We start from the raw sequence: 26,368 nt of genomic DNA on the forward strand, positions 1-26,368 counted from the left end.
TCCAAATCTGGTGCAGCTGTGCATGGTAGCCAATCAGCTTCTAACTTCAGCTTGTTCAATTAGGCTGAATTCACACTTGAGCATTTTGTAGTTCGAAGCTCCAAAAAAGCTGAAACTTAAAAAAAATCAATTGTTCTCTATGGTGCCTGTCTGCCCAATCAGGTGTGAACAGGCACCATAGAGAACAATTGATTTTTGAAAAGTTTGAGCTTCTTTGGAGCTTTGAGTTTCAAGCCACAAAATGCTCAAGTGTGAATGCAGCCTTAAGCTTAGGCAATAAAACCTGGAAGCGGATTGGTTACGATGCGGAGTTGCACCAGATTTTGCATTTAGTAAATAACCCCCAATATTCTGGTGAGGATCTACAAGTGTATGGCCAGATTAAGAGTAGATTTCCATTCCTTTGGAAAGATGTCCTGTGTTGTCTAGATCAGGGGTCTCCAAACTATGATCCTCCAGATGTTGATGTACTACAAGTCCCATCATGCCTCTGGGAGTCTTACCTGTGGCTATCAGAGTCTTGCAGTTCCTCAACACCTGGAGGGCCATAGTTTATAGACCCTTGGTCTATAGCAGGGGTCTCCAAACTATGGCCCCCCAGGTGTTGAAGAACTGCAAGTTCCATGACGCCTTGCAAAACTTTGACAGCCACAGGCAAGACTTCCAGAGTCAGAGGCATGATGGGACTTGTAGTACTTCAACACCTGGAGAGCCATAGTTTGGAGACCCTTGGTGTATAGTATAGGAAGTGAAAATAAATATTTTCACCATTTTCTACTCTAACCAAATTTTGTGTGGAAGATCTTCCATTAATGAAGGCAGACAGTAAGACATCTGGACATAGGTTGTACCCCGATCTCACTCCATCCAAAACTCTGCTTCCTCTTCAGACTAAATTCATTTTCCACTTTTACATAAAACAGTTTTGGCCGGAGTTACTTGATTTGGTTTATTAAAAGCAAATAGGCTGTTCACTTTGCAAGATAATATACTCCAAGTGTGATGAGTGAGGTGAACTGGATGGACTTTTGTCTTTTTCAGACAGACTAAGGCTGGCCATACATTATACAATTTTCTGTTCAATTTCTGCCCAATTTCCTTTATATTTACCTTTCACTATGTAGTACAAGGGCCCGCCTAATTGGATACAAATGAAAGTGTTGTTTAGTTTTGACCTCATATTATATGGTTTTTGGTAAATCTAAAGAAAAATTCTCAAGAAAATTGTATAATGTATGGTAGGCTGGCCTTACATTATACAATTTTCTTGAGATTTTTGGTTTAGATTTACCAAAAACTATATAATAGGAGGTCAAACCTGACAACACTTTCAAATGTATCCAATTAGGTGGGCTCTTGCACTACATAGTTGAAGGTAAATCTAAAGGAAATTGGGCAGAAATTTAATAGAAAATTGTATAGTGTATGGCTAATTTAAAGTTGGCCATACACTATACAATTTTCTGTCCACTTTCTGCCTAATTCCCTTTAGATTTACCTTCAACTATGTAGTGCAGAGCCTGCCTAACTGGATACAATTGAAATTGTTGTTTAGATTTACCAAAAACCATATAATATGAGGTCAAACCTAAACCAGAAATCTCAAGAAAATTGTATAGTGTATGGCCAGCCTATCTATGTAACTATGAATCTGTGAACTTCCATCATTCAATCATGTGTATGTGAAAATACAGTTTTTAAAAAATATTATTCTTACACATGGTTGGGTTTTTTTTGCAAAGTGAATTTTTACCACATTCACGAAGTTAAAGGAAAATTCCCTTGCAAAGTGATTAACTGTTTGCCTTCAGCAAGTCAACCCCCACTGCGCCCAGTTCTGGAGACCTCACTTACAAAAAGATACAGATAAGATAGATCGAGTCCAGAGATGGGCAACAAAAATGGTGAAAGATCTGAAGGACCAAACATATCAGGAGAGACTTCAGGAACTTAATATGTCCTGCCTGGAGGAAATAATGGAAAGGTTGGACATGACTGAAACCTTTAAATCCATGAAGGGGGTGAATAAGGTTCAGGAGGGCAGGAATTTCAATATGAAGGCAAGATCAAGAACAGGAGGACATGGACTGAAACTAAAGGAGGAAAGGTTCACGTGAACCTTAGAAAGTATTATTGTACAGAAAAAGTTCAGAACAGACTTCCAGCGGAGGTAGAGATCTATACAATTTGAAAAAAAGGAAAACAAAATATAGAAAGGTGCACACTTGCTAGGTTGCTTTGTCTTTCACTGTTTCTTTGTTTCTACCCTTTCAACTTGTAATAAGTAGGATCAGTGGGGTTTACTGACTAAAGCTGGTTCAATCAGAATCTCCAGCACTTCTGCATAGAAACCAATCAGCTTCCAGGTTTTATTTCTAAAGCCTAATTGAACAAGCTGAGGTTAGAAGCCGATTGGCTGCCATGCACAGATGCACCAACCAGCTGAACCAGCTTTAGTAGATCAACCCCACAGTCACTATAGACTAATAATGGTCAGTTTTATATCATTCAATTTAATATGTGGCCTTTGTTATTTTCCTTCATTTATATAATAGCACACAACACATTACACCAGGTTTCCTCAACCATGGATCCCCCAGAGGTTGCTAAGGGTTCCTTGTGCAATGAGCAATTTCTGCCTCTCAGATAAGTTCACTCTGACACCAATGATCTTTTTATCTGTAAGGGGGGGGATTCTTCCCAATGACCACAAGCGTATAGAGCGGGGGTCTCCAAACTATGGCCATCCAGGTTTTGAGGAACTGCGAGTCCCAGGAGGCTTTGCAAGACCCTGACAGCCACAGGCAAGATTTCCAGAGGCAGAGGCATGATGGGACTTGTAGTACTTCAACAGCTGGAGAGCCATAGCTTGGAGAACATTCTTCCGAATGACCTAATGTATCATGAGTTGTAGATATAGTAATTATTAGCAAGGGTTCCCTGAGACCACAACATTATTTCAAGGGTTCCTCTGCATTGAAAAGGTTCAGAAAGGATGCATTACTGAAAAAAAATTTAACTTTTCAGGAGCTGAGCTCCACTTGGAATCTATCCATTAATAATAGATTATATTATCTGAAATGTGGCACCTAATGGTAATAATTGTAGCATGCCAGCAGCTCCAAAATTAATTTCCCCGTATTTATAAATTGTCAAAAGTATTTTAATATACATTTTGCTTGAGACAGTATATTTATCATTGCTGGGTGTATAATTCCATAGATTTTTTCGCCTGCTCCGTGTTCTTTCTCCACTGTGTTCACCAATTGCAGATTGTTCTGGGAAATATTGAGCTGCAATACATGTCCTTAATTATAACATAGAAGATAGTAAATTCAAGGTATGTCTATCATAGAGAAATAAAGTAGCTTCAAAACTGATCCCCATTACCCCTAAACCAATAAGTAATATGGCTTAATTAACTCTCATTAATAATACATATGTAATGCCCATTAAGTAAGAATTATTAATATTAATTTTATTATTATACAGTATTTATTAATCAATTATTATGTACATAGTTACATAGTTAGTCTGATTGAAAAAAAAAGGGCAAAAGTCCATCCAGTTCAACCATTAAAAAAAAACTATGTAGTCATAGTTACCCATTCAGTGTTAATTTGGTTATTAGTAATACACCTCCCATGTTTAAAAGTCCAAAATATTATAAAATAATAAATCAAGCAAACAGAAAACAATTGCAAATTTGTGTAAAAAGGCCAATTCTAATTTAATGAATGTACTCCCTAAATTAAAAGATCCTCCAAGAAAGTTACCTTTCCAAGTTTAAAAAATAGAAGTAATTACCAAATGCAATGTGCTTGTAAATGTGAAATGGATAGTTAAAATGATTTAAAAAATAATATAAAACAGTTTAATTCAGGGTTGAAATATTTAACAGAGTTTGATGGATAAAAAGTAGCTTTAAAATAAAGTCAACTTTAAGATTAGGTATGTATGCCAAAAAAGTCATTCTAAGCTTGGTAACTTTTAAAAATCTAAAGTCAAAACAAATATATAAATATATTTTAATTAGTAACAAATCTCAATTATTCAAGTGATATACAAAATCTGAAACACTATATCCACAAGTATGCACACCATATACAAGGTGAACTAGGTATATGCATATAATATACATGCCAGCAGCAAAGGATATACACACCAGCAGCAAATAGTCTACACAACATATACATAACAATCATACCACACCACAGCCCTGAAATTTCTATAACCTCCACTGAATGGAGGGATGGGGACCCTCTACAGTAAGCAAGGTGTTGCCCTATTCTCCTAAAGGGGACATTTACATCATAAAACCAGGGTGGGGGTCCTAGCCTTATGTATATCTGGCAGCCCCCAGACTTCCAACACACTTGACAAAACATTGAGTTATTCACATCATCCCTGGAATTGCCTCAACATGCCTGTCTCTGACCCCAACAACTTGGACAGAAACCTGCCCGACATCGAGAACTGCCCTGGAGAGGCCAGTGGAGACCCCAAAGGCCCCGACTCAAATGACCAGGCCAGCAAGAAGAGCAAAAAGAAGAATTATCAAAGATACGCCAAACCACCATACTCCTACATGGCCATGATTGCCATGGTAATCCAGAGCGCCCCCGGGAGGAAGCTCAAGCTTTCCCAGGTAACTAACCGCCATTATGGGTCTTCTTGGTGCTTTCCTGCAGCTAGGGGCAGGGGAAGGGGGTGACATTGAGACCAGCTCAGAATAAGGACCAGTCAGAGGGAAAGTCTTTATTTTCAGAAGAAAATAGTTTAAGGAGAAAATTAATCTCTGGTAGACTTATGAAGGCTGAAAAAAACATACCAATATGTAGTAAAAACAGAAGTAGGGTGGATTTTCTGTTTTTTTTTACAGATGGGCTTTAAAGGAAACATTTCTGGACAAAAAACATGGAGGCTTTCAACGTCAAACCTCTTCAGAAAATTGCTAGTTTCCACCCAAAATCAATACAAGCATGTACAAAGAGTTCTGTCTTTACCATGACTTCAATTGCTATATGCCCAGTTTAGGAAGTATTGTATGATAGATGGGCTCCTGGCATATTCAGAAGGTCTGCAGAGGTGTCCTCCTAAGTATTTCAGTGCAGGTTTCCTGGTGAGGGTCAAAGTCACAAAAGGAGCTAAGTATTACTTATATAATGTGATAGGTATTACGTATCTGGGTTTATGGTTATGCTCATTCACTTATGACTATATATTTTCCTTGCAGATCCTCCAACAGATTGGCAACATCTTCCCTTTCTTTAAGGGGGATTATCAGGGCTGGAAGGACTCTGTTCGACACAACCTCTCCTCCAATGATTGCTTCAGAAAGGTAAGGACTTGGTGCTCCTGTGATGTGATGGTGGTGGTAGGCTCTTAAGGTTCTAATCCTGCAGAATAGTCCTTGTATTAAAATGTAAATGTTATAATATGAGAGTGTGCCCAGAGCCCTGTTGCCTCTCAACTTCCCACAGCCCCCCCCCCCCAAGACTCCCTGAGAGCTCTCCTGCCTCAATAGTGTTGACTTGCCAACCTCCAGCAGTGTCCCCCAAGCTCCTAAGGTGAACCCCAGGCCCTGCAAAGCTCCCATTCTCCTGGAGAGACCATCAACCCTCCCATCTACTCCCAACTCCCTCCAAAAGCCTCATCCCCTACAAGGGCATCAGGTCTGCTCTAATCCCCTCCAGAACCCCCAGTCCCCCACAGTGACATCCAGCCCCAGCCAAAGCTTTCCAGCATTTTAATACATATTTTGTATTCCGTAATTTAATTGTGATTATAGACTGTTTGTTTCTACTGTTGGGTCATAGAAAATTCTGGAAGAATTTACCAGGCCCTGGTCTCAGTACGGTTGTGAACACTTTTTGTATGGTAGCTTGGAATATTTTCTGTATCCCGTACTCTGGATTTGTTCCATTTCTGTTGGGGGTCTGTCAGTTGTCTATTTATAACTAATTGTATATTTATGGTTTGATGTATATTGGTAATTGTCTATTTATAGAGCTGTTGAGGAATTTCTTTTTTTGGCCATATTTTTACAATTTATGAAGACCTCCAAGCAGGAGGGGAACTTCATTTAACTTGTTCTTTTTGTGTTCAAAAGTCTTTGTTTTTTTTTTAGATTTCAAGTTTTTTTTTACACTAGTGTTCTTATACATCGCTGGAATCTTCTGCTTTAAATGTTTGTGAAACTGAGAATGGCAGCGTTGTGAAATACTGTTAATTGTTTATTTATAACAATTTTTTTAAAACGAATTGCATATTTATGGTTTGATGTATATTGGTAATTGTCTATAGATAGAGCTGTCGAGGAATTTTCTTTTTTTGGCCATATTTGTATAATTTATGAAGACCTCAAAGCAGGAGGGAACTTCATTTAAATTGTTCTTTTCATGTTCAAAAGTTTTAGTTTTTTTTTTAATTTCAAGGTTTTTTTCTTCTTTACACTGGTGTTTTTATACATCACTGTAACTTTCTGCTTTAAATGTTTGTGAAACTGAGAACGGCAGCGTTGTGAAATACTGTTAAAGGGAAAGTAACAATTTTTTCCTGCTCATTATAAATAATCCCGCAGACTCAAGGAGAGTTATATTTTACCCAAACATAAACATAATTTTACCGATTATTTTTAGAAGTTCTCCTACTGTGGGCTCAGAGCCTCCAGCACTGCTGAGTGACACAATGGGAATCTGGTGTCACTGGGTGATTTTTGGGATTGTTTGGAGTCCCATGTGCTACAGACATTGTCCCAGGATGACACACCCAGTATGACACAGTGAAGGGAGCTTCATTTGCAATGTCTTCAAATACAACTCAGATACCCAAAACAGAGCAACTATTGTATCTACTCCATGGGGGGGATTTACTAAAACTGGTGCACTCAGAATCTGGTGCAGCTGTGCATGGTAGTCAGTCAGCTTCTTACCTCTGCTTACTCAGTTAGGCTTTGTCAGTAAAACCTGGAAGCTGATTGGTTTTTATGCAGAAGTGAACTTGATTTTGCACCCTCTAGCTTTAGTAAATAAACCCCGGTATGTGTAGATGTCCACTCTGCTTCATTACTCTACCTTTTTACCCTCCCTCATCCTTCCGTTACCCCACACTGATTCTACCTATTGCATCATTATATTCTTCATATGGCCACCCCAGCACATTGTCTCCTCCACCCCAGGGCATTGTTTCCTCCACCCCAGGGCATTGCCTCCTCCACCACAGGGCATTGCCTCCTCCACCACAGGGCATTGTCTCCTCCACCCCAGGGCAATGCCACCACCTCTACTGCAGGTTTGACCCCCTTCCTTTCAGCACAGGGTATTGTCCCAACCCCCCCCCCCCCCCCTGTTCAGGGCATTGATCTATCTTCCGGTGGAGGGAATTGCCCCTCCCGCAGCAACCAATTCCTTACCATTCTCCCGGAACTTGCAGATTGCCAGAAACATCACAGGAGGGGCAGAGACGACACTCCAATAGGTTGATTTTTGTATTTTGTATATTTGTGTATACTTAGATTTATATACAATTTTGATAAAATAAGAACTCCAGCTAAAATCTAAAGCCCGATGGGGATCCTACCATTTCCCACTCTATATAAAGCAAACATTTTTAATTTTGTACATATATTATTCATGTAAAATATAACCATTTATGATAATAGGGGCAGATCCGGGGAAATTATTTGTCTGTATTATAAATAGGCCGAAAGGATCGGTTCCCCTGACCCGTAATAGATTTGTGTGAATTTGCTGTGCCGGCCTACGCCTCTAATGTCTTCTCACTCTTTGCAGGTCCAAAAAGATCCAGTAAAGCCGCAGGCTAAGGGCAACTACTGGACGGTGGATGTGAGCCGAATTCCTGAGGATGCCATGAAGCTGCAGAATAGGAGAGGCACCCGGCAAGAAGGCTACCCTCCTGACCTGGCTCCTTATATCCTGCATGGACAGCCCTACAGATCTGTAGACTTTTACCACCCCCATCTTTCAAATGACAATATTGCGGTCAGATCAGATGCAGAGGCTGGTCCCTCAGTACAAACCCAACCCCCAAATATAGATCCTGCCGCAACATTCCCAGCGATCTTATGGAACCTTCCCACATCTTATTCAACATTTGTAGCCCCTAATGTTGTGGCCCCTCCCAGCATACACCCTCTCCTGCTTTACCCCAACTTCCCCTCTTCCTCTCGGTATACCTACATGCCTACCCCATACTCAAGATCCATCCATGCAGAGTGGAGGGATGTTTACACTCCCAGTCTGATGCCCTCAATGCCTCCCCTGCCCAGAACGTCCTCTTCAGATTTCCCTCCCAATAATCCAGTCTTTGACATCCCCGAGTATCCACAACATGGGGGCTACATGCATACTCAAAATGTCTATGGCCAGCAATTTACTCAGGGTGGGGTGTACCCAGGGTACAGACCCAATGGTTTCTGATTGGCCGGTTGCTGAGACAAGGCTGGTCTTGGGCTAGTCACTTTTGCCTCAAGGACTAGCTGCACTTCAAGTCTTACCCAATGATGTTGGCACCCAATATGGCACATGGCCCAGCGGAGGTGGCAGTCCAAAGGCATTAGTCAACAATGTATATATCAGTCATTTTCTGTCTTGTCTGTCTTTTTTTACTTCAAATAAATTTGAATTTGTTTTTTAATCTCAAGTGATATCAACGCTTCGTTTTTGTTTTGTTTTTTTAAATAACAAACATGTCATACTTACCTTCTTTGTGCAGTGGTTTTGCACAGAGCAGCCCGGATCCTGTTCTTCTCAGGTCCCACACTGGTGTTCATGGCTCCTCCCCCTTGATCAGTGCCCCCAATAGTAAGCCTCTTGCTATGGGGGCACTGGGGTGTGCTCACTCCTGAGCCCCATACTGTGCATTCATAAGATACATAGAGCCGCGATTTGGTTCCGCCCTGCACTCTCTCCTCATTGACTCCCTGGCTGTGATTGACAGCAGTGGGAGACAATGGCTCCAGCTTCTGTGTTTCAGCCAATGAGAAGAGAGACCTGGGACCCGTGCACATAGCTGGATCAAGAGGGGGTTCAGGTGAGTATTGGGGGGGGGGGCTGAGGGGGAGCAGCACAGAAGGCTTTTTACCTTCAAGCATAAAATGCATAAAGGTACAAATCCTTCAGCCTTTACAAACACTTTAACTTTTTCTAGTTATATACTCTGTAAAAAGTACTTTGGAAGACAAGATCGATACTTTATTGTCATTGCAACGGAAATCACAATGAAATTCTAAAAAAACAAAAAAAAAAAAACATTCCACACACATGTGAGCATATAACATTCTCAACATACACACATGTGAACATATAACATTCTCAACATACACACATGTGAACATATAACATTCTCAACATACACACACATGTGAACATTGCCCCCCTCCCCCCCCCGATATAAAAGCCTAAAAGACACCCCGACCACAACATCAAGCCAAGTCACTTGGAGCGAGATAATATTACTCAGAATGACCATTTAGGGCCTTGATAGCTCTTGGAAAGAAAGAAACCTTCCTCGAGTCGTTCTGTCCTCACATTTTTCTTTTCTGAACCTCCTGCCAGATAGTTTCCAGGTTTAGTTTATATTTACTAAAATAATTGCATTTCCATTTTCTGTGTACTGTGGGAGACCAGATATAGTGAATGCAGGGTCCGGGGAGAGCGGATATAGTGAATGCAGGGTCCGGGGAGAGCGGATATAGTGAATGCAGGGTCCGGGGAGACCAGATATAGTGAATGCAGGGTCCGGGGAGAGCGGATATAGTGAATGCAGGGTCCGGGGAGAGCGGATATAGTGAATGCAGGGTCCGGGGAGAGCGGATATAGTGAATGCGGGGTCCGGGGAGACAAGATATAGTGAATGCGGGGTCCGGGGAGAGCGGATATAGTGAATGCAGGGTCCGGGGAGACCAGATATAGTGAATGCAGGGTCCGGGGAGAGCGGATATAGTGAATGCAGGGTCCGGGGAGACCAGATATAGTGAATGCAGGGTCCGGGGAGAGCGGATATAGTGAATGCAGGGTCCGGGGAGAGCGGATATAGTGAATGCAGGGTCCGGGGAGAGCGGATATAGTGAATGCGGGGTCCGGGGAGACAAGATATAGTGAATGCGGGGTCCGGGGAGAGCGGGTATAGTGAATGCGGGGTCCGGGGAGAGCGGGTATAGTGAATGCGGGGTCCGGGGAGAGCGGGTATAGTGAATGCGGGGTCCGGGGAGAGCGGTTATAGTGAATGCGGGGTCCGGGGAGACCGGGTATAGTGAATGCAGGGCCCTGGGAGACCAGATATAGTGATAGCAGGGTCCGGGGAGACCGGGTATAGTGAATGCGGGGTCCGGGGAGACCGGGTATAGTGAATGCGGGGTCCGGGGAGACCGGGTATAGTGAATGCGGGGTCCGGGGAGACCGGGTATAGTGAATGCGGGGTCCGGGGAGACCGGGTATAGTGAATGCGGGGTCCGGGGAGACCGGGTATAGTGAATGCGGGGTCCAGGGAGACCGGGTATAGTGAATGCGGGGTCTGGGGAGAGCGGGTATAGTGAATGCGGGGTCTGGGGAGACCAGACATAGTGAATGCAGGGCCCTGGGAGACCAGATATAGTGAATGCAGGGCCCTGGGAGACCGGATATAGTGAATGCAGGGCCCTGGGAGACTGGATATAGTGAATGCGGGGTCTGGGGAGACCAGATATAGTGAATGCGGCGTCCAGGGTTTAGTCACACTTTAATACCTAAAAACTTAAAAGCAGATACCCGTTCTACCACTTCTCAGTCTTGGTCTCTACCATGTCAGTCTTGATTTTCCTAAAATCAGTTAACTCCTTAGTCTCCCCAGTGTTTAGGGACACATTGTTTGCCCCACACCACAAGGGTCTAAACTACCTGGTGAGGCTATTTTGATACGTTTTAACACCAATCCCTCAAAGCACTTCATTATTACCGGGGTGAGCACAATTGGCCTATGGTCCTTCATACTATCTATTTGCTACTTTTGGTATGGGAGTAATAATAGGAGATTTTAGGCAGGTTGGAACCACAGCCAATGATAATGATCGGTTAAATATATTATTAAAGACCCCTGCAAGCTGGTTGGCTCAGGTCTTAACAGCCCTCACTTGGACCCCATCTGGACCCACCGATTTGCTGATATTGACAGATTTAAATGCCTTACACACCTCGTGTTCCAGTACCACAGGTGCGGCATCACCCATGTAGGAGCTCAAGGAATTGTGTTTGCCGGGGTACTGCATCCTCGTGTGAGAAAAAGCTGTTGAATTCCTCAGCCCGTTGGATAATAAAATGTGCACCCTGGTGAGTGTTCTCTGTGGTTTAGGATATCCTGTATCCCTCTCCAACCTTCCCGTACATCATTCCCTCTGCAGTATTCTGCAATTTTATTTTTATAAACTAATTTGGCCTCTTTTATGCCCCTCTTTAGGTTTGCTCTAGCAACACTATACTTCACCAGATCCCCATTCCTAAAGGCACCATCCCGTTCTCTCAAAAGACAACGTACTCTCTTGGTCATCCAGGGCTTCTGATTAGGAAAAACCTTGATATGCTTCCTAACCAGGGGCATATTTACCACAACGCAAACAAGGCACTTGCCTAGGGTGGCATTTTTCAAAGGGGCAGCATCTCCCCCTAGAAGAAAGGATGGAAGAAGGGATGGACACGCACACTGTGGGAACCAATTGGGATCCGAGAGAAACTGCTTGATGGTGTGTGTAGAGCTTGACTTTTGTTCTCAGGGATGTCTGGAGCTGTGAAGATGAGTGTCTCTATCACTGGGGGGGTAGTAGAAAGCCCGGGGGGGGGGGGGGTAGAGGTGTTGTTGGTCAATGTCAGGCTCTCTCCCTGGGAGGGGGAAGGGGGGGTTGTGTTGGTCGGTGTCCCTGGGGGCAGACAATGGTTGTGTTGCCTAGGGCAGCATGAAACCTAAATGCACGACTGCTCCTAACTGTAACAAAGTCTACACAAGTGCTGATGTAACTCAGTATTGTATCGGTGTACGTATTTAGGTCTAGTGATGGGCTGAACACCCCCCCTGTTCGGTTCGCGGTTGAACATCCAAACCTACAGAATGTTTGACCGCGAACAATTTACGGAGCGGTATCTTACCACCTCTGAGTATGTGGAAGGATCCCGCTCAGTTACTAATATCCGGCATGAGTTATATTATGAAGTCACGCGGTATTATAGTAGTGAGACATTCCATTATTAGTATAAAAAAAATAATAAAATCCCAGTATCTATCCCGCCATTTGTAAACGCGATAACTTTCATGTAAACCAATTAATTTACACATATTGGGTTTTTTTTTTTAGCAAAGACGTCGCAGAATACATTTTGGCCGAAATTTATGACGAGATTTGATTTTTACATTTTTTTTTACTGGATATGTTTTATAGCAAAAAGTCCAAAATATTGTTTTTTTTCCTCAAAATTGTCAGCCTTTTTTTTTTTTATAGCGCAAAAAAAAAAAAAAACTCACAGGCGATCAAATACCACCGAAAGAAAGCTCAATTTGTGGGGAAAAGAAGGATGTAAATTTCATTTATGTACCGTATTGCATGACAGCGCAATTGTCCGTTAAACTAGCGCAGCGCTGTATAGCAAAAAAATGGTGTAAATTGCAGAATCTATACCATAGTTTGTAGACGCTATAACTTTCACACCAAGCAATCAATATACACTTATTGGGATTTTTTTTACCAAAAACATGGAGCAGAATACATTTTGACCTAAATTTATAACTAACTTTGAGTTTACTATATATTTTTTATAGCTCAAAGTAAAAAATATTGTTTTTCTTCAACATTTTTGGTCTTTTTTTGTTTATAGCGTGAAAAATAAAAAGCGCACAGATGATCAAATACCACCGAAAGAAAGCTTTATTTGTGTGAAAAAAAGGACGTAAAATTTCGTTTGGGTGCAGCATTGCATGACCGCGCAATTATCAGTTGAATTAGTGCAGCACCGAGTAGCAAAAAGAGGCCTGGTCATTAAGGGGGGTAAATCCTCAGGAGGGTAAGTGGTTAAACCGGCATGGGGTTCTCCCTCCCATCCATACCAAGCCTTTTGGGTCTGGTATGGATTTTGAGGGGAACCCCCACACCAAATTTAAAAAAAAAAAAATCCATACCAGACCCTTATCTGAGTATGCAGCCCAGCAGGTCAGGAAAGGGGGGGGGATACGAGTGAGCACCCCCTGAATCATACCAGGATACATGCCCTAAACATGGGGAAGGTGCTTTGGGGCAGGGGGGCTCCCCTCCCCCCAAGTAACCTTGCCCCCATGTTGATGGGGACAAGGGCTTCCTCCCCACAACCCTGGGCTGTGGTTGTGGGGGGGCTTATTAAAATCTTGAAGCCCCCGCCAAATCTCCCCCCCCAATGTGAATGAGTATGTGGTACTTACTCATTCACAAAAAAAAGTGTAGTGTAAAAAAAACAGGAGAAAAATCCTTTTTTTAAAAACTTTTTTATTTTTAATAAATGTCCCCCGAAGTAGATCCAACATCAATCACAATGCTCGCTGCCGCTACCCCAAAAAAAGAAATTTCTTTCCATAGTAACTACTTTGGGTGCTATCAGAATGCCCACCCACTTTGAACCTGCTTCTGGCTTGTCCCCTTGGGTTCTCATGGAGTCATCCTTCCACAGCTCCCGGGTGAGACTCCCCTGGACATCACCATTTGGAAATACTGTAAGTATTAGGGACCCTCTGGTGACTCTTGAGATCGGAACTTCTTCAAATATTACAAGATCCCACTAGGTTGTTATATACTTGATGATTTACCTTGCAGATATTATACCTGCATCTACTCCTGAAGAAGTGAACTAAGAGTCACGAAACATGTTGAGTTTTTGGATGCAATTTTAATGTCATTATGTATTGACATCTGGATTGTATACCGTCAATTGTATATCCAATGATGTATGGAATGCATTAATGTGGATTTATTACAAATCAGCTTGTTACCATTTTATCCTCTTTTGTGAGCGATGAGAAGTTTGCTCGTTGGTCGTGTGTGTTGTGCCTCATTTAAAGTCCCAGGACAAATAAATTGGTTGTATGGATATATTAAGGGATGGAGGCACATCACCGGGTGCATCAGGTCACATTCTATTATTATATTAATTTGGGTGGACACCCCGGTCCATAGTGGCCTCTTGCACCATGCAGATGTACAATAATGACATTGTGAGATACTGACCAGAATTTATTGTATTACTACACAGATTATGTAAACTTCCTAGTATGACATTTCTGGTTTGGGATTGATGGCCAGGGTCTGCCTCATCCTCCAGATGTGATGCATTGAGGAGGCTTTTGACTCTTTTTGCTGCCCAAGCCTGCTTATACAGGCGGGGTCTGGGCCGCATCGGCACCATGTCTGCGCTTGATGTGTGATGTCAGCGTCGTTGCGGCGTCATCACACCAGTGCGCTTTGTTCCATCTTGCTGCAGCCTCAAGGGGTATGGTTCTCACGTCGCCATTGTGCCTGTGTGGGGGTGGATTCCTCTTTGTTGAGCGCTTCCCCTTTTGGACTGTTGGGAGGGACCAGCGCCTAGCCCCTGGGGACAAATGGTGGAAGCAGATGAAGATTTTTTTTTTTTTGTTTTCCTATGAGGACACTGAGAAGCCACACTTGTTGTTGAGTGCCGCCCCTCTTTGATTGCACACACAATGTTGGGAGGGACAACTGATTAGCCCCCCTCCCGGGATAAATAGTTGTAGCTTATGGGGGTGGTTTGCCCCATGAGGATACTGAGAAGTAACACTTTGATGTATAGTGCTTGAGTCATGGGGGGTCATGGGTTGGCTGCTTATATGTTTGTTTTTGCATATGGCCTTGGTGGTCTATTTTTCATTGGCATATTCTTTTATCTTTGGACTGGATTCTGTGATTTGGGTCTTTTCTTTCTTTTTCATACCACCAGGTGCAGTACATTTCATAAAGTGATCTTGTTTCCTTTTATTACTGCTAAATTACAGCCAGGGCTGCATTCCATTTTTGTTGTATTGTGACTCAAATATCTATTCAGTATTCCAATGACTGCTTCTGATCCATGGTGGTTTATGCTTTTGGCTGCCTACATTTTGTCTTCATTCGGCTCTGGCTACTTGGTGGTCTCTCTTTATTTCCACATGGAAGAAGAATATATTTTAAAAATATTCTTCCCATATATATTGACATATTAAATACTATAACTTTGGCTGTATTTATTTTAAATACAGCCATATACTGTATGTTGAAATGTCTTTTTACATATTTCCAAATGTATGAAAATGTTTTTAAAAATACATTTTCAAATATATTGTGTCTTTAAAAATACATTTAATCTACATTTTTGGAATGCATTTACAAATATTTGCAAAAATGACTTTATGTTAAGCAAAATCTAAAAGGATATATTTTAAAATATTTTTCATATTTTGTAATATATAAAAAACACATTTCCCCCCAGACTGAATGGTTAGACACACTGTTGTAGTAGAGAACGCCCTGTCCACTGTAGACACATTTGGATGGACTGAGACTTGACATCGTAGCCTGCATTTCGGCTTCTGGACCCACGTGTTACCCCCTTGATTGATCTTGCAAGTATTGCATCTTAATCCATAGGACTATATTTTTGGCTTGCACTAAATGATGTGCACTATTTTATCCAAATCTATTCACTTTAACGTCCCCGTTACAACCTACCCATTCTCCTCCCTTCCCCCCCTTTTTTTTTTTTTGTCTCTTTTACCCCTCCTTCCCCCCACTACCTCACTCTATATCTTTTTCTCTAACTATCCTCCCTGACTTTTTCCTCTCTCACACCTTCTACACACCTTCATTGTTCATACATTCTATACAATTATTGCATTTAATCTCCCATATAGGCGTGACTGATCTCACATGGCTCACACGTCCCTGCAATGGACGCACATACTAGATCATATATATTATCCTGTGCTAGCACTACCCAACACATCGCTCCCCCTTAACTTAGGGGCTCACAAATACATAGGTCCTTAAACAATATGCCCACTTTGATTTATCTATTACACTCTTGGTATATACGGGTTTGCTATATACAATAAGGATATATTTCATACCGATGTGTATTCTGGTTTAAACCCATGGCCCGTCTGCGTAATGGGATGCTACATGTTGTGTCTATGTTCGGACTGTGATCTGTTTTTGTATGTACACTGTATACCCTGCTTTTCTTATAATAAAAATATTTTTGGAAACACATTTCAATATACAGTGTGTGTAAAATATATATACTTTTTTTTTAAATATATTGAATATGGCCAAAATTGTAGTATTTCAAATATATGCCAATATATTTGGGAAGAATATTTTTCTTCCATGTGTGTTGGCACACCTTTCTGTGGACTAGACTGGGACCTGGATGTCTTTCTATTTTTTTACCACTAGGTGCAGTCTTGCACCTTTCATATAATCGCTCACTATGTCTCCCTACTCACTTCTATACTGCAGCCAGCATTACAAGTTGTTTTTGTCATTTATCACTCATCTTGATTTTGTCATTCATTTTATTACTATAGTGTATATCCAAATTTCTTTCCATAGTAACTACTTTGGGTGCTATCAGAATTGCCCACCCACTTTGAATCTGTTTCTGGCTTGTCCCCTTGGGTTCTCATGGAGTCATCCTTCCACAGCTCCCGGGTGAGACTCCCCTGGACATCACCATTTGGAAATACTGTCATATATTTTCAGCTGATTTGTAAGTATTAGGGTCCCTCTTGTGACTCTTGAGATTGGAACGACTTCAAATATTACAAGATCCCACTAGGTTGTTATATACTTGATGATTTACCTTGCAGATATTATACCTGCATCTACTCCTGAAGAAGTGAACTAAGAGTCCCGAAACACGGCGAGTTTTTGGAAGCAATTTTATTGTAATTCTGTATTGACATCTGGATTGTATAGAGACAATTGTATATCCAATGATGTATGGAATGCATTAATATGGATTTATTACAAATCCGCTTGTTACCATTTTATCCTCTTTGTAAGCAATGTGTCACGGTCAGGGGTAAGGCTGAAAGACCAGTTGCTATAGCAGTGGAAAGGCTTACCTGAAACCAGCAGGATAGGTACACAGGCAGGTCACTGTGGCAGAGGAGTGGGATCACCCGAGGTGTGGAGTCTAAGTACCAACCGGTGTTCACCAGAGCTCCTAATGGTGGGGAGGTGGGGATGGATTTGGCTGTGTGTTGGTACCAGGTCATAGATCTCAGGATCACCCCACCAGGGAATGAGCAAGTCGGAAACCAGTAGCAGATTGAACAAGTTAGGGATCAAGCAGAAGCGGAGTCAGTCAACAAGCCAAGGGTCGGTCACAAACGGTAGTAGATGAGGATGAGGCAGAATCGTAGTCCAGGAACAAGCCAAAGGTCGGTAGCGAAGGTATAGACGGCAGTAGGAGAGACAAGCGGGATATTGGCTGGTGAGGGCACAATAATCTGGCAAAGAGGAAATGCAGAGACATGGCTTTTATCAGGAAGTTCATGGGAGGAGCAAGGGGTTCAAGGTTCAAGACAAACAGGGCCAAGGCAGGATCATCCAAACCGTTGTCAAGGGCGCTGTCCAGCATTCCAGGTGGCTCAGCAAGTAGAGACATTGCCTCTCACCGCAGAAGGCCCAGGTTTGATCCCAGGCTCTGACAGTCTATGAGCAAGCCTGCCCTCCGAGGTCAAGATAAATATATGATGGCAGTAATGCCGGGCAATTTACACAAGAATCGGGACACGTGGTTGGGGGAGTGATAAAAACAATGGTGGTTGACCTGTATTTACTGCCCTCCCCAAGCTGCAAAGGTAGCTTAGCATGTATTTTTGCACGGAAGTAATTGTCTCTGTTGAGTTTGGAAGGCAGTTGCGGTGAGGGATGTTAGGAGTTCAAATAGGCAATAGGGAGGTGATGTAATGTCAACTCACTGCCTTTCAATAGTCCTCTGAAAAGTGATCCACCACAGATTGCTTTTTCAGAGGGCAACACAAGGGTAAATGAGAGTAGAGAGAAGTACAGAGAGTTTGTTGGGTGAACTATGTGCAGGAGAGGAGTGTGGAGGGTATGACGGGGCAGTATGTGCACGAGAGGAGTGTGGAGGGTATGACAGGGAAGTATGTGCAGAAGAGGAGTGTGGAGGGTATGACGGGGCAGTATGTGCAGGAGAGGAGTGTGGAGGGTATGATGGGGCAGTATGTGCAGGAGAAGAGTGTGGAGGGTATGACAGGGGAAGTATGTGCAGGAGAGGAGTGTGGAGGGTATGACGGGGCAGTATGTGGAGGGCATGACAGGGGGACGTATGTGCAGGAGAGGAGTGTGGAGGGTATGACAGGGGGACCTATGTGCAGGAGAGGAGTGTGGAGGGTATGACGGGGCAGTATGTGCAGGAGAGGAGTGTGGAGGGTATGACGGGGCAGTATACTCAGGAGAGGAGTGTGGAGGGTATGACAGGGCAGTATGTGCAGGAGAGGAGTGTGGAGGGTATGACAGGGGAAGTATGTGCAGGAGAGGAGTGTGGAGGGTATGACAGGGGGACCTATGTGCAGGAGAGGAGTGTGGAGGGTATGACGGGGCAGTATGTGCAGGAGAGGAGTGTGGAGGGTATGACGGGGCAGTATACTCAGGAGAGGAGTGTGGAGGGTATGACAGGGCAGTATGTGCAGGAGAGGAGTGTGGAGGGTATGGCAGGGGAAGTATGTGCAGGAGAGGAGTGTGGAGGGTATGACAGGGGGACCTATGTGCAGGAGAGGAGTGTGGAGGGTATGACAGGGGGACCTATGTGCAGGAGAGGAGTGTGGAGGGTATGACGGGGCAGTATGTGCAGGAGAGGAGTGTGGAGGGTATGACGGGGCAGTATGTGCAGGAGAGGAGTGTGGAGGGTATGACGGGGAAGTATGTGCAGGAGAGCAGTGTGGAGGGTATGACAGGGGGAAGTATGTGCAGGAGAGGAGTGTGGAGGGTATGACAGGGGGAAGTATGTGCAGGAGAGGAGTGTGGAGGGTATGACGGGGAAGTATGTGCAGGAGAGGAGTGTGGAGGGTATGACGGGGAAGTATGTGCAGGAGAGGAGTGTGGACGGTATGACGGGGAAGTATGTGCAGGAGAGGAGTGTGGAGGGTATGACAGGGGGCAGTATGTGCAGGAGAGGAGTGTGGAGGGTATGACAGGAGGCAGTATGTGCAGGAGAGGAGTGTGGAGGGTTTGGCGGGGCAGTATGTGCAGGAGAGGAGTGTGGAGGGTATGACAGGGGACTGTATGTGCAGGAGAGGAGTGTGGAGGGTATGACGGGGGGCAGTATGTGCAGGAGAGGAGTGTGGAGGGTATGACGGGGGAAGTATGTGCAGGAGAGGAGTGTGGAGAGTATGACGGGGCAGTATGTGCAGGAGAGGAGTGTGGAGGGTATGATTGGGCAGTATGTGCAGGAGAGGAGTGTGGAGGGTATGATTGGGCAGTATGTGCAGGAGAGGAGTGTGGAGGGTATGATGGGGACGTATGTGCAGGAGAGGAGTGTGGAGGGTATGATGGGGAAGTATGTGCAGGAGAGGAGTGTGTCCTCATGACGGGGCGTGGCAGGGGTGGTGCTCTTTACCTGCATTGGGAGGTATGGTGACATCACCACCAACAGTAACTCTACCCCTGGAATTCATAAAGAGGGTCATAAATGTAGCCCCCCCCTAGTGTAGGATACTGGGTAAATTTAGTTTTTGGCTCCTCCTTTTATCAAGATAGCAGTGATCACTTGTCTTGGTCCTTTTAGGGGTTTCACAGGCTGGTTCGCTTTCCCTGCCTCTAGAAGAAGCTTCCAGAGCTTAGGGAAGGAGATGCAAATAGCCAGTTTGGATATTTATGATACTCCAACCAATCCCCGGAGAGGAGTGTCCAGTAGGGGGCTGGAAAGGTGATAAGTAGTCTGACGCGCCAGAGAGCTGGGTGTCTCTCAGGTAAATTCTAGAGCCGGAGGGGCTGCTGCCCTCAGCCAGCTCATGGACTGTGTAGCTGCTGAGGGTCTGGTTGGATGTTCTTAGGAAGTGATTGTAGGACCTCCCCACAAGGGATCTGCTCTGGACAAGGACTGTCTCACTCCCTGGACTGTGTTTGGAGTTAGCTGGAAGGTGGCAGCTGTCCTGGGGACTTATGAGTAAAGACCCTAAATTGATCCCTGTGACTGTGCTGTGTTCTGGATGACACATTGGCTACAAGTAGTTGTATGTAGGCACAAGGTAGCCAGAAGCCAAAGAAACTTGCCGCATGTTCCCCAGCTGTGAGGCTTTAGACTGTCCAATACTCCCAAGCCTGTCCTCTAATTGCTGTGCGCCATTCGTGTTGCAGTCCCCCACCCCCGAACCCTCTCCTGTTAAAGTTTCTTCACCCAGTAAATCTTAAAAAGCCGTCCCCTAGACCAGGGGTCACTAAATGGTGAGCCGTGAACAGCCCCAGCAGTGCTGCCGCCCGGACCACCAGCCCTCAATGAGAGATCCGCCACTGAGCAGGGCGGTCATCATGGCAACATGACATCACGTGTGCGCCCCGCCCCTTTCATCTCACTGTCTCTACGGCTCCCTCTCCCTGCCTGTACACAAGAGTCCAGCAAGGATCCCGGTACAGCTCCTGTCTGCCCTCAAGGTGGGGTGTAGTCTTACAAGGGCACTCTGATGGGCACAACATAGAATATGTCCATCAGAGTGCCCCTTTACATAACATGTGCCCAGCAGTGCCCCTTTACATAACACGTACCCATCAGAGTGCCCCTTAACATAATGTGCCCATCAGAGTGCCCCTTTACATAACATGTGCCCATCAGAGTGCCCCTTTACATAACATGTACCCATCAGTGCCCCTTAACATAACGTGCCCATCAGAGTGCCCCTTTACATAACATGTATCCATCAGAGTGCCCCTTTACATAACATCTATCCATCAGACTGCCCCTTTACATAACATGTACCCATCAGAGTGCATACAAAAGGAGAAGTTGTGAAAAGAGATTCACAAGAAAGCGGCTACATTTTGGACAGAATACGATACTCAGAATAATTTCCAAAAATGATGCTTTATTAAACATTAATAGCAGACAATAGGGTAATTACCCCGGTTCACCATCACCTCAGTATGAGATATTACTCTCAGACCTAAAACCACATCAAGACCAGTATAAATATGGATGTGCTGCAAAGACAATGACAAATACCTGTCTAATGCATTTGCAGCACTGTCACATTGGTTACACTACCAGTAGGAGGTATTTAAAAAAATTGTACCATCAGGTATTATGATAACACGCTAAGCAAAATGGCTAATATAGTCACCATATGGTCCTGACGAAGCTGAGTGAGAGCCCATCGGCGAAACGCGTTGACGTCATACGTCAGATACGTCACTTCCGGTCATGCGCATTGACGTTACACACGCCGACCAGCAAGGAGGCGGCCATTTCTACATGCCATGAGCTATGCAAGGCTGTATTGGCGCCAGGGAGAGAGTGGAGCCCGCGAGATATCGGCTGATGTAAGCAGGTGTCCCCTGGATCAACACGTTGCAGCAATTACGGAGGAGATCTCCACTATACATCACCCATGGCACAGGTGGTCAGTGGACTGTTACAAGGTTAATGAAGAAGGTTTCTTGTTACTCTCTTCATATATTTAAGCAGGAGTACCCAGATTGACTGTCCATTTATTATTTGTTTTATTCCAGGATGGGGACATTATGATGTATCATCTAGGTGCAAGGCATCCATTATATATTACAACCAATGGAAAATTCACCAGGCCTTACTTCATCACGTCTATTACAGTGGTTCATAGTCCACACGTTGTGGTGAAGAAACCATGTAAAGCAGGGCCTTGCTACCTACATCATTTACTTCATCAAGGACATCTACAGGGACTCCTTCACATATAATTTGCAGATTTGCATTTGCCTAGTGTGGATGTGTACCACTCACATGTGCCTAAGAGGGGTTGTATTGTATGAGTCTATATAGATATCATTGGGGCTCTAATCCTCCCTATATCTAATAATAATAATAATAATTTTTTACCCACATTGCCTTTCATGGGCTAAGGGTTATATCTCTTCCATATGGTGACTATATTAGCCATTTTGCTTAGCGTGTTATCATAATACCTGATGGTACAATTTTTTGAAATACCTCCTACTGGTAGTGTAACCAATGTGACAGTGCTGCAAATGCATTAGACAGGTATTTGTCATTGTCTATGCAGCACATCCATATTTAGACCGGTCTTGAAGTGGTTTTAATGTGGTTTTAGGTCTGAGTAATATCTCATACTGAGGTGATGGTGAACCGGGGTAATTACCCTATTGTCTGCTATTAATGTTTAATAAAGCATCATTTTTGGAAATTATTCTGAGTATCGTATTCTGTCCAAAATGTAGCCGCTTTCTTGTGAATCTCTTTTCACAACTTCTCCTTTTCTATGCATATTTTTTGGCTACTGAACAGAAGCCATCTATTGGGTGATACAATAAATATCTATATGAACCTCTACCCCTTATTTTTCATTACCCATCAGAGTGCCCCTTTACATAACATGTACCCATCAGAGTGCCCCTTTACATAACATGTACCCATCAGAGTTTCCCTTTACATAACATGTACCCATCAGAGTGCCCTTTACATAACATGTATCCATCAGAGTGCCCCTTTACATAACATGTACCCATCAGAGTTTCCCTTTACATAACATGTACCCATCAGAGTGCCCCTTTACATAACATGTACCCATCAGAGTGCCCTTTACATAACATGTATCCATCAGAGTGCCCCTTTACATAACATGTATCCATCAGAGTGCCCCTTTACATAACATGTGCCCATCAGAGTGCCCCTTATTTTATGATAATGGGGCACAAATGGGCACATACAGTGGAAAGGGGAACTCTGATGGGCACATGTGATGTAAAGGAGCACTCTGATGGGGAAATATGATATGAAGGGGTACTTTGAGTGTAAAGGGGCACTCTGACGGGAATACCTGATGTAAGGTGGCAATGTGATGGGGATACCTGATGTAAAGGGGCACTCTGATGGGGAATATGATGTAAAGGGGCACTCTGATGGGGAATACGATGTAAAGGGGCACTCTGATGGGGAAATATGATAGAAAGGGGTACTTTGTAATGGGGCACTCTGACGGGAATACCTTATGTAAGGTGGCAATGTGATGGGGATGCCTGATGTAAAGGGGCACTCTGATGGGAACTGATGTAAAGGGGCACTCTGATGGGAACTGATGTAAAGGGGCACTCTGATGGGAACAACTGATGTAAAAGAGCACTCTGATGGGCACACCTGATGTGATGGGAATACATGATGTAAAGTTGCACTCTGATGGTGACCCCTAATATAAGGGGGCACACTGATGGGCACACCCTATTCACACCTCGGCCAGAAGATAATTTTAGTGACCAGATCTCCTTGAATTTAATTCAATCCCCCTGCCCTAGACTGTGGTATTGGCGCCGCTGTCAATGGACTGGTGCTTAGTGGTGGGCAGTCTGTGTACTGTTAGGGAAGAACCAGTTTTACCAAAGGCCCCCACATTGCCGCACTGAGACCAGTGATGGGGGTTATTTTTACACTCATGGGCACCAACATTGGGGGTTGTTACTGCACTCACTGACACCAATGTTGGGGGTTATTACTGCATCTACTGACACCAGTGTTGGGAGTTATTACTGCATCTACTGACACCAGTGTTGGGGGTTATTATTGCACTCACTGACACCAATGTTGGGGGTTATTACTGCATCTACTGACACCAGTGTTGGGAGTTATTACTGCATCTACTGACACCAGTGTTGGGGGTTATTATTGCACTCACTGACACCAATGTTGGGGATTATTATTGCATCCAGTGACACTAATGTTGGGGGTTGTTATTGCAATTACTGGCACCAATGTTGGCGTTTATTATTGCATCGACTGACACCAATGCTGGGGGTTATTATTGCAGCTACTGACACCAATTACTGTCACACAAAGCAATCAATATACACAGATTGGGATTTTTCTACCAAAAACATGGAGCACAAAATATTTTGGCCTAAATTTATGGCTAACTTTGAGCTTACTATATATTTTTTTAGCTGAACGTAAAAAAATATTGTTTTTCTTCAAAATTTCTGGTCTTTTTTTGTTTATACTATACTATAGTGCGAAAAATAAAAATTGCACAGGTGATAAAATACCACCAAAAGTGTGTGTGAAAAAAAGGACATAAATTTTGTTTGGGTGCAGCACTGCATGACCGCGCAATTCTCAGTTGAAATAGTGCAGCTCCGAATAGCAAAAAGAGGCGTGGTCATTAAAGTGGTCTGTAAAAAAAAGAAGTCAGCAGCTACAAAAACAGCCACTCCCCTGTCCCCGTTTCACCGGCCGTCGGGTATTCCAGGCGCCGGCATCTTCAGTGTGGGCACCCGGCAGTGACAGCTTGCGGCTTCACAGCCGGGTGCCCACTGTGCATGCGCGAGTACCGCTGCACTTCCTGAATGGCCCCGTAGTCTTCTGGGATCTGTCACGTGTCCCACAAGACTTCAGGGAGGGAGGGTAGGAGGACAACTTCCGTTTCTGATCGCCTAGGCTAGGGGTAGGCAACCTGCGGCTCTCTAGCTGTTGTGGAACTACATTTCCCATGAGACATTGCAAAATTGACAGTTACAGCTATGACTTGCAGAGGCATGATGGAACTTGTAGTCCTGTAACAGTTGGAGGGCCGCAGGTTGCCTACCCCTGGCCTAGGCGATCGCAGTGGAAGTGGCAGCGGGTACCTGTCAAATTTGAATACCCGTTCCCCCCCGCCGCTCCCCAAAGGTGCCAATCCTTAATGGGGAGAGGGGGACCAATCTATAAAGCGGGACTTCCCCTTTTGGGTGGAACTCCGCTTTAAGGGGGGTAAATCCTCTGGAGGGCAAGTGGTTAAAAAAAATAAAATGTATTTTGCACCGTTTTTCCTCCTTGTTTCATATCATCATTGCTGGTCTCCTGCAGCCTCCTTGCCGGCACTTCGTGTTTCCATCTGGGATCTAGATCTGTGCAGGACAAAGACATGCTTTACTTTCTATCCATTGCTGAACCACTTGCCTACCTTTACCCCCTCTAAGCACCTGCCTCCCCCCATTGGCCTGGGCAGGAAGGGGGCACTTTTACCTCCTTCCTGCCCAGGACAATCGTCAGCTTTCAGCGCTTTCGCACTTTGAATGACAATTGCGCGGTCATGCAACACTGTACCCATATGACATTTGTATCATTGTTTTCCCACAAGCAGAGCTTTCTTCTGGAAGTATTTATTCCCCACTGGGGGGTTTATTTATTGCACTATAAACGAAAAAAGAGAGAAAATTCTGGAAAAAAAGGTTTTCTTTGTTTCTATGATAAAAATTTTGCAAACAGGTAATTTTTCTCCTTCACTGATGTGCATTGATGAGGCTGCACTGATAGGCAGCACTGGTGGCCATTGATGAGGAGGCACTGATGATGCTACACTGATAGGGAGCACTGATAGGCTGCACTGATGGGCACTGATAGGCTGCACTGATGAGGCGGCACTGACAAGGCAGCACTGGTGGCCATTGATGAGGAGGCGCTGATGATGCTACACTGATAGGCAGTAATGATGGGCACTATTAGCTAGCACTGAAAGGCACCGACTGGCAGCACTGGCTGATTGGCTCTGACGGGCACAGATTGGCAGCACTGTTGGGAACTGATGAGCAGCATTGTTGAGCACTAATAGGCTGCACTGATATGCAGCACCGATAGGCAGAAATGATGGGTTTTATTAGGTAGCACTGACTGACTGGCACTGACTGATTGGCACTGATAGGCGGCACTGACTGATTAGCACTGATAGGTAGCACTGACAAGCACAGGTTGGCAGCACTGCTGGGCACTGATGAGCACTTTTGGGGCTGCACTGATAATCAGTGCCCTGACTATCAGTGCAGATGTCTGCTTTGACAGTTGCCTGTTATGGGCAGTACTTTCCTCACACTGTGACAGCATAAGGAAAGTACTGCTGATAATGTTTTAGTGTTGAAAAAATAAAGACAAACAATGTTTTTGTGTTAAAAAAAAATGTTTTAGTATTAAAAAATAGAAATAAAAAAGGTTTTACTGTTAAAAGATCAAAATAAAAAATATTTAATGTTATGAAAATAACAACTATTTTAGTGTTATTAGATAAAATTATTTTTGTTAAAAAATAAAAAAGTTTTAGTATTAAAGATATAAAAATATTTTATCGTTAAGAAAAATTTTAGTGCTAAAAAAATAAAGATAAAAAT

The 26,368-nt window shown here is 43.8% G+C and overlaps 1 long non-coding RNA gene and 1 pseudogene across 1 annotated transcript in view; both read left to right on the top strand.

The window, feature by feature from the left end:
* The window catches only part of LOC149450389 (uncharacterized), a 489,998-nt gene that overhangs the window by 349,649 nt on the left and 113,981 nt on the right, over positions 1-26,368 (top strand). The gene's annotated exons all lie outside the window — the stretch shown is intronic.
* Positions 5,166-8,441, top strand: LOC149450396 (forkhead activin signal transducer 3-like; annotated as a pseudogene).

This window comes from Staurois parvus, unplaced genomic scaffold (assembly GCF_062004578.1).
Source record: "Staurois parvus isolate SC_StPar_1 unplaced genomic scaffold, SC_StPar_1.0 ptg000575l, whole genome shotgun sequence".
Classification (NCBI taxonomy): domain Eukaryota; kingdom Metazoa; phylum Chordata; class Amphibia; order Anura; family Ranidae; genus Staurois; species Staurois parvus.